Source organism: Castor canadensis, chromosome 4 (assembly GCF_047511655.1).
Source record: "Castor canadensis chromosome 4, mCasCan1.hap1v2, whole genome shotgun sequence".
Lineage (NCBI taxonomy): Eukaryota > Metazoa > Chordata > Mammalia > Rodentia > Castoridae > Castor > Castor canadensis.
Window position 1 is genome coordinate 20,566,096 of NC_133389.1, and position 9,797 is coordinate 20,575,892.

Sequence of the window (9,797 nt, forward strand, 5' to 3'; positions counted from 1 at the left end):
CCTTACAATAAAGTGTTTCTGGAATATCAGAGTTCTGAGGGACACAACCTTCTAACACTTAAGCTGCTGACAAGGTATCTCCTTATATGAGTAGCAAAAAAATATATTCTCAATGAGTATATTCTCAATGAACCTGACACTTTCAACTGCTTTGTTAAATGAAGTTTCAGTGTTCAGTTTGAGAAGAACATGTGGAAGAGCAGATGGTAACAGGAGACTACACTTACTTCTTGTAGCTAAAACAGCCCTGAGTACATGAATTACAGGTTTTGAAGAACTGCAGAGCTGTCTGATCAAAAATAAATCACAATTTTAAAAGTGACTCATAGGGCTTGATGCATATAAATCTTGTTTTAAATTTCTGCAGCTGTCATTGAGATGCAGTTTGAGCTCTTTCACTGATGCTCTACCCATCACCAACCTGCATCAATTTCAGCAGTTATTGATTAAGCTAAATGCAAACTATGTCCACAATCCCTTACTTTTTAGAGAAAATATATTCTATGTGGTAGAACCAACTTCAACCTTCTCCTGCCACCTGCTTCTCCATTCATTTCTACTTTGTTTCCCTCATATTGGCATCAAAACTGTTAACCTGAGCCCTGAAATTTCTCATTATACATAAATTGAATTAAACTATCCAGAAGAAGAAATAAACATGCTTTCCCAGTGTGGTGGCAATAATCTTGAAATCAGGAAGAAAGGTTGGGTAAGTGTGGAGGGTTGAGAGCCACACTGACTAGGGAAGAAAGCAGCTCTCCCATTTACTGCCTATAATCTTAGAGGAAATAAGTAACCTCTCCAAGTTGGAGTGTTCTCATTTATAACCTTACCTTCTTCCATAAAGACATAGAAAATAGAAACTATAGAAAAGTTATCTTCCTGTCTCACAAACTGCTCCTGACAAGATCACCAATGACCTCCCCATTGCTAAATACAATGTCAACTCCTAATCCTCACTTTACTTCAATACCAGCAGCATATGACATAATTCACACCCCTCCTTCAAATACCTTTTTACTTGGTCTCAAAGACTGCATACTTTCCTAACCTTTCTTCTTCTCTAGCCTCAGTTTCTTTTCTTCATCTTTTTTAAAAAAAATTTTAACCATTAAAAAGCCATTATCCCTTGGATTTCTCTTCTGTGTCAACACTCCCTCAGGGATCTCAAGTGCTGCCTTAAATACATCAATGTGTTGACAATTCCCCCCATTTATAGCTTATATGGCCAGATTCCTACTCAACATCTCCTTTGTATGGCTAATAAGCTTCTGAAACTTGGTATGTCCAAAAGTGAGACCCTGGTGTACTTCTCCAAACCTGACCCTTACACAGTCTTCCCCATCTCAGTTAATGGTATCTGTATTCTTAATAGCTCCAAAGCCAAAATTATAGAATTCTCTTTAATTCCTCTCTCACACAAATTCCACATCCCAATCCTTCAGCAAACTCTACTGACTATACCTTCAAAGTATATCTAGAATCCAACAACTCTTCAATACCATCACTTCAAATTCCCCTGATCAAAATCAGGAGCACCTCCAGCCAACAGGGATAACACAGTAGCCTTCTAACTGGTCTCCATTTCCATCCTTGCACAATGATAATCTGGACACAGTTTATGAAGTGATGCTATTTTTAAAGAATATTCTGTGATCACATCTCAAAATCTTCCTCTGGCTTCTTGTCTCAGGCTGAGTAAGCCAACCATACAACTGCCTAACTTTCATGAAAGATAGTTGCTCTCTCCCTTGCTTACACTTCCATCTGCTCTGATTTCTTCCTGTTCCTCAAAGATACCAAGCAAGATCTCACTTCAAAACAGTATCCCCTTTATTTCTCTTGGCACATTGTTTTACCTCCCTCAGTTCCCTGGTAAAATATGTCCTTCTTGATGAGACCTTCCCTGATCATGATAAATTGCTAAATTCACCACCTAAAACAAATACTTTAACATACATATTTATCATCTGTCTCTCCTGCTATTATGCAAGCAAGCACCACAAAGGTGAAATTCTGTGTTTGTTTTGTTCTCTATTCTCAGTGTCTAGAATTCCTGCCACATAAGAGACATTCAAATACTTATTGAATAAATGAACAAATTAATAGCCTATGTTTGTCTTGGTTTTTAAAGAGTTGCATCCATCAGCAAATTACACTCCTAATCAAGCAAATCCTGTCCTAATTTTATATGCACTGGATTTTGCAGAAGAATTTCCTATCAATTAATTTTTTACAATAATGTCATCAGTTAATATAAGCCTCCTTAATCAAATCCCCATTAACATACTACTTATTTCCCAGCTGCAAGTTTTGTCTATCTTCCTGCCTCTTTTATTCTATATGTGATAGAAACACAATAAGACATATCTTAGGAAGCAAATTAGCTGACATAATCACTACTATACTCATTAAGGACTGCTAATGAATTACAAAGCTGTTTCTTAAAGTAAACAAAGTGATAACTCATTAATGTGAACTTTTCACTCCCACTAATGGTGGTTTATATTATTTGTTTGTATCTGAAATGGCTGGAAAAAGGAAGAGCCCTTAAGGAAGGCAAATAAATAAACTTGAATCCAAGAACAGAAGGTAACTGGCTCACTCTATCAGCCTGTTACCAGTGACGTATTCTATCAACATTCAGAAAGAAATAACATATCCATAAAACCCTAGTAAAACATCTTCAGTGAACTTGAGGGGACATAAATTACAAGTGCTAGGCTGAATGGAAGATAATGATTTACAAGTCATGTATTTCTAGAAATTTTATACACAAAAAGTACCCACAGGATACCCCTCCCTTAGCACTTCAGAAATTTTCTCTGCCCTGAACTGACCAGTGCACTAACATTTTATTTTATTGTTCCATTATTTTATGGCTCCCACTAACCCAAGCATCATGCAGCCCAAAAAAAGCTGTAATTTCATCAAACAGCACCAACACATTTTGTAAAAGATGTCTAATTTTATTTAAAATAGCTAACAATATATGTTTTTCAGTAGGAGGAAATAAAAACTCCACTCAGACTCTCTTAAGGACTTTCTCAATGCAATCATGATGTAGTTTTCTCCTTCCAACAAAATCTTCTGTATTAATCCAAGTAGCTTTAAGTATCACATATAGATCAAGAAAAATGAACCTTATATGTGGAATTCAAATTCTAAGTTAGCATTACAGTACAGTACGTGTACATGGGCACATGAAGAGTAAGCATTCATGAGAGAATTTCGCTTAGCTATCCATGCTCAGTTCACTCAGCCCATGATCAGTGGTATGCCCATATGTGAGACCACTACTTCTTTATAAAGTATTACTATTAAATGAGCAAATGGGAATGAAACCTACAAACCTCATTAGCTTCATACTCTAATCACTCAGCTTACCTGTTCCAACAAATTTTTTTAAAAAGATCACATTGAGATGTAATGGATAAACCCAGGAATAGAGGCATTTATTTCATAGTTCCAGGTCTAACTCCACAAGCATAAAAATTATTTTAAGATTTATGTTACACTAAGAAAATAATGAGATAATTATATATCTAATACAATAGCTAACATTTGAAAAAACAGACAAGGGCAAATGCTGGTAGGAATGCAGAGAAACAAAATCTTTTATGCATTGCTGGTAAGAATGTATAATGGTTTGGTCAGTCACTGGAAAACACTAACATATTCTTCAAAAACTAAATGTATACTTACCATACCATCCATCAATCACATTCCTGGGCATTTATCTCAGAAAAAATGAAAATTTATATTCCTATAAAAAAACTGTGCAAGAATGTTCACAACATCTTTATTATAACAGCCAAAAACTACAAACAGCCCAAATGTCCAGGTGAATGGTTAAACTGTGGTATGCACCATAGAACACTACTCAACAACTTAAAAGAATGTACCATTGATATATGCAACAATGTGGGTGAATTTCAAGAATTATCTTATTCAACCATTTGGATGAATCTCAATGAGAAAAGATTGCACTTATACAGCATTCCTGTAATAAAAATTACAGATAGAAAGCTCATTAGCAGTTACCAGAAGTTAGAGATGTTAGAGGGAAGAGCAGTTGGTGTGACTAGAAAAGGGTAGCATGAAGTAGATCTTTGGAGTAATGGAGTAGTTCTCTACTGTGACTGCAGCAAAGCCTATAAAAACCTACACAATTAAAATGGCACAGGCATTGTACAATGTCAATTTCTTGGTTTTAATATTATACCTATAGTCATATAAAATGAAACCATTTAGGAAAACTGAGAGAAGCTGTAACAAATGTAACCATTAGAGGAAACCAGACCTCCCGACTATCTTTGAAACCACCTGTGAATCCATAATTATACCAAACTAAAACTAAATCAAAATAAATACGTAGGATTATTATACTATAAAAACACAACAAGCATGTTATCAGAATAGGAGCAGATAAACCAAAGGAACAAGACCAACCCAGTATTCAGAGGTTTGATGGTTAGTTTTGACCGTCAACTTGACTGGATTAAAAATGCCTAGGAGCCAGCTGCCAGTGGCTAACACCTATAATCCTAGCTACTTGGGAAACTGAAATTCAGAGGATAATGGTTAGAGGCCAGTCCAAGTAAATACTTCTTGAGACTCCATCTCGACCAAGAGCTGGAGGCAGTGGTGTACACCTGTCATCCCAAGCTACATGGGAGGCTGAGATCAGTAAGATTGCAGTTCCAGGCTAGCTCAGGCAAAAAAAAAAAAAAAAGACCATGAGACCACCCCCACCCGCCCCCATATCAAAGGGAAAAAAAGAAACTGGGCTTGGTGGCAAACACCTGTCATTCCAGCTATAGTGGGAGGTCTAAAATAGGAGGGTGGAGGTCCAGGCCTGCCTGGGCAAAAAGCAAGGCCATATCTCCAAAGTAACCACAGTTAAAGGACTAAAGACGTGGCTAAAGCTACAGAGCACCTCCCTAGCAAGCCCCGAGCTCAAACCCCAATACCACAGAGAGAGAGAGAAAGAGAGAGAGAGAGAGAGAGAGAGAAATGTCTAGGAGATTAGTAAAGTTCACCTCTGAGTATGTCTATGAGTGTTTCAAGAAGCAATTAGATCCTGAGGCCCCTGACCTAATCAGCGGGTTAATTCCCTGGAGAGATTCATACCATGATGGCATTACCGGGAAGTGATGAAAAGTGGAAGGTCAGCCTAGTTAGAAGAAGTAGTCACTGGGGTGGGCATGTCCTCAGATATCTTACCCTGGCCTCTTCCTTTATGCCCCTTTTTTCTGATTCCTGCCCGCCAGGAATAACAGTCTGCACCATGCTCTCCCCTGTTCTGCCCAAGTGTACAAGGCCAAGCAACTATGGACTGAACTCTCTGAAACCATGAGCAAAATAAACAGTTCCTTCCTTAAGTTCTTTCTGTCAGGTATCTTGTCACACTATGAGAAAAATAATTGGTACAACAGCATATACAAGAATTTAACATACAATAAGCATGGCACCACTGTCTGTGGGAAAAGCAAAAAATGATGTTATAGGAAAATTGCCATATTATATGGAAAAGGAACTGGATCACAAACTTGTGACATATAAAAAATCAAACTAGATATATTAAAGATTTTTAAGTTTAAATGAAAACTATAAAGTTAGTAATATATAACTCAAGAGGAGTAACTTTGTGACATGGAATTGAGGAAGGACTTCTAAAACAAAATCTCCAAAATACAAACCACAGGACAAAAAAAAATAAAACACCATAATGTCAAAATGAAGATATCTGGATATTATGAAAAGGGTTACCAGCAAAAATGACAGACTTGTAATACTTAAAGGACTAATATCTAGAAAATACAAAAACTTCTACAAATCAACAAGAAAGGTCCATGCTATGATATGGACCTTTAATATGTCCACTAAGGGGACATGCGTTAAAATTTAATCCCTATTGTGAAGTGAAGTATTAAAGGAGTGGAAATTTAACCTCACTCTAGTGTCTAGAGTTGGAACTTTAGGAAGTGATTAGGATTTAAATATAGTCATCAGAATGAAGTCCCTGTGACTGAACACATGTGTTTTTATAGAAGAGGAAGAAAGACCAGAGGATACACAAATATACATACACACATAGACTCGTGCACGCACTTCCTGTCTCTGGCCATGTGATGCCCTGCACTGCTTCAGGACACAGCCGGTAGGATGGTTATCACCAGACGTGGCCCCTGGAACTTGGACCTCTAGAACTGTGAGCCCAAATAAGGTTCACATTAAAACTTGCCCAATCTGTGGAATTATATTAGCAACAGAAAACAGACTAGAGACTGAAACTACAAAATGAAAATGGGTAAAGGAATGAACAGGAATTTTACAAAAGGAAGAACCCCCCAAAATAAAATGCTTATGAGGAAATGTTCAAAGTTGTTATTAATAGTGAAATTTAAGATGGCATTTTACTTTGTATTTATTAGTCTGGAAAAATTAGGGCACTGAATAATGCCAAGCATTGGTGGTAATACAATGATACATTGGAACTTGTTTCAGAGCACAATCTAACAAAGCTTCAGTAAAATAAATGAATATTGTATAACCACAAATTATATTCCTAAATACATCTCACAGAAGTCTAAAACGTTTCACAGTATTATCTCTAATGGTAGGAAAATGAAGATAATTTGGAGATCCACAAACTGTAGACAGATGAACTAAAGTAGGTGTACATTCTACAATACTGTGCAGCAGCTAGAAGCAATGGACAAGACAAATACATCTTCAAAATACAGCAGGAAAAGAAAAACATTCAATGCAATATGCCAGCACCTCTGTAAATTAAACTGTAGGCACCAAAAGCAATGCACATTTAATAACACAAACAGGATGCACATCACACATATTAGTATGGATGTGCTGGGTTGATGAGTAAGAAAATGAAGTGGGATTCAGAAACGAAAACAATGAATGGAAAGTGGGAGAGAGGCTTGAATAGCCTGATGATTATCACTGGACTGAGTAAGATTAACTTAATCCTTGGCACCTGAAGTCCAAAACAAACTTAAGGTCTCACTTCCAACACACAGCACACCACTAAAGCTAAATGTTATCCAACCCTTCTCATGAGGTAGGCACAAAAACATTTCACTACTTTTAAAGTTCTCAATGCTAACCTTGTTACATGGAGAACCCACCCCACTTCCCTTAACTTCAAAACAGAACTTATATCCAAGATAAAAGTTAACTGTTCAATTCAAGGCTCACTATTCCAAAATTTAAGTTCCCATGGTAATATTCAAAGTATTCAAAGTGATTTATCCAATCATTCGTCTTTTTAAATATAGCTATAGGTAGCAATAAGAAAAAATAAATGTGTATGCTCTAATTTTCCTGTTATGTGGGGCTCTGGAGAATTTTTAAATAAGTATTTAAACAAATTAATTTCTCTCCCATAATCTGTAATTGACTTTAACAATGAGGCGTTCTCTATTTATACTGGTACATGTTCCCAACTTAATCTGCTACTTTGGATGCAATCAAGGCAGTTTCACTCTCCATAATAATAAAGACATTTCAACACATTATTTTCATATTTCAACTACCATCCACCTCCACACAGTCACAAGTTTGCTTATAAAGAAGCAGATGCAAACTAGAATTTTTATGTAACAAAATGTCAAAAACTCAATGTCTTTCATCCGACAGGCGCTCTTGCAATCTTGCCATAGAATCCTAAGAAATAAACATGGGAAAGAGCTATAGTTTGCCTTTGTTGTCCTACAGCAAATGTTAAAGTGTAAGAAATCTGTAGCTGCCACTGACTAAACCCTAAAATCAGCAGCATCACGACACCAATGCAGCCTGTGATGCAACTGAAGCCACCATAGTTTCAAATATGTAAGAACCAGCTAATTCTGCATAGGACCTGAAAAACAGACTAGCAAGTGAGTCAAAAACATAAGATGCCATTTTTAACCAAATGCAGGGTAGCCCCAACTCCTAACATAGTTTTGAAGGCTGGGACCCATTAGTAAGTGAAGTAGCAGGTATACTCTCAGACCAAGTCCGAGGGCAAAGAGATGGGAACAGGCAAGTGGCAGCTCAAGGACGAAACTCTAACAGACGTCGCAGCACCCTGGGCAGAGGCAAACTAAACAGTACCAACAGAGAAGGGCAGACCACATACATTACACATGACCCAGAAGCACTGTAATAGCCACCCATGACTAGCACTAATCATCCCATCCCGTTTAGATGGTCCAGGTGGCAAGGTAGTCTCCCTTGCAGAACAAGGCCACTGTCACAATACGTAAATGCCACTCACCTCGCAAAGGTCCCCAAAGACCTCCCTGGCGGGACCCCGCCACTCTGATGAGACACCTGGCGGTGGGCCTGAACCCGAAGGAGAAGCTCAAGACACAACTTCCAGCAGCAGTGATCTGATAGCTGACACCGCCCCAAGCTGGGGCAGGCTTGTGACCCCTGACCTTCGACCCCTGCCCTCCACAATGCAGACTCAGCGCGCGCTGGGGTTTCCCCAGGGAAAGACTTAAAAGCCCTCTTACCTGTCACAGGTTCATCTCATGCAGTGATGGTGTCCGTCAAACCAGCCCTGGGCGCGCCAGCAAAGGAAAATAAGGCGAAGGAGTATCTAAGGAGGATGTGGGGTGCGAAAATCCGGGTGGGAAAACCTTGGGGACCTCAAGCCCTTCCCAGCGCCCTCTCCCCACCGAGGTTGCAGAGTGCGGCCGCCGCCGCCGCCGTAAATCAGCTGACACCAGCCTCAACTGCCGTGACTTTCGCTGCAACTGTCGCAAAAGTGAGGGGGAGGAAAGTACTCACCATTTCCCAGAACGCCGTGCCTAAGCCGGCACTGAAGGAGACGGCCTTGTTACCATGGAGACCGAAGGGCTGAGAGGGCGTCAACTACGGGCAAGGAGTCTGCTGCCGCCATTATGGTTATGGGAAGGCTGGCTCTGGGCTCTCTTCTCGTCCCTGATTCCCATGTTGGGACAACCAAGATGCACAGAAGGATGTAACTGGCCAATCTAAGTCTTCCCTGGAGCAAAGGTGTTGAAAGTTTACGCTTCTACCCCTAGACTCGCTCCGAGAGACTGGAAAATGGTGTTTCCTTCTCAACTCGGAATTTAGCTGTAGCCCACGATGCAGAGGACCAGAGAGAGAAGGAACTCTGGCCTCGTGCAACGCTTCTGTAGAGTATAGGGAATGAATACACGTTCTCCACGTGGGCAGCAAAGAGTGGTGGAGCGGGAACTGCATGAGAGACGTGGGTTCGGATCTCACCTCAGCCGCTGCACATTGTTAGTGTCATTTGGGCGTGTTGCTTCTCTCCATTCTCGCTTTGTTTCTCCGTTTACAAATTAGGATAATCTCGATAAGTCTAGCAAATTAAACGAGCTCAAGAAATGCTAGTGACTTACTGTTTGTCCATCTTCCTCGCAAACATTGTTTTAATGGATGAATGAGGAGCCAAGAGGGAAGGTGTTGCTAATGGTCACTGCTGTTAGCCGGGCGCCGTGGCTCACGCCTGTAATCCTACTACTCGGAAGGCAGACATCAGGAGGGTCGTGGCTTGAAGCCAGCCCCAGCAAATAGTTGGTACTGAGATTCTCCAGATCATTCCTGTTCCTGTTGGTCCTGGGAACACACGTTAAGTAGCAAAATCATAGTGAAAATTGGGCCTGGAGCGGATTAAGAGACCAGAGCAGAGCAGAAACAGCTTTTCCAGATAGGGTTATTTTCTCACTAATTCAACAAGCATTTTGAGGTTTTGGTTTAGCCAAAAGGCTTCCTATCAAAAGTTTGTTATTCCTGCTAAT

At 39.6% G+C, this 9,797-nt stretch overlaps 1 protein-coding gene across 2 annotated transcripts in view; it reads right to left on the reverse strand.

The window, feature by feature from the left end:
- The window catches only part of Wdr7 (WD repeat domain 7), a 329,483-nt gene extending 320,746 nt beyond the window's left edge, over nucleotides 1-8,737 (reverse strand). The window contains exon 1 of one of the 2 annotated variants that reach the window (XM_074069754.1): nucleotides 8,523-8,737. The gene's annotated coding sequence lies outside the window, so the exon portion shown is untranslated. Of the gene's footprint in view, nucleotides 1-8,281; nucleotides 8,423-8,522 lie in introns of those variants that run through there. The other variant, XM_074069755.1, reaches the window with a different exon arrangement.
- Nucleotides 8,738-9,797: the final 1,060 nt, after the last annotated feature.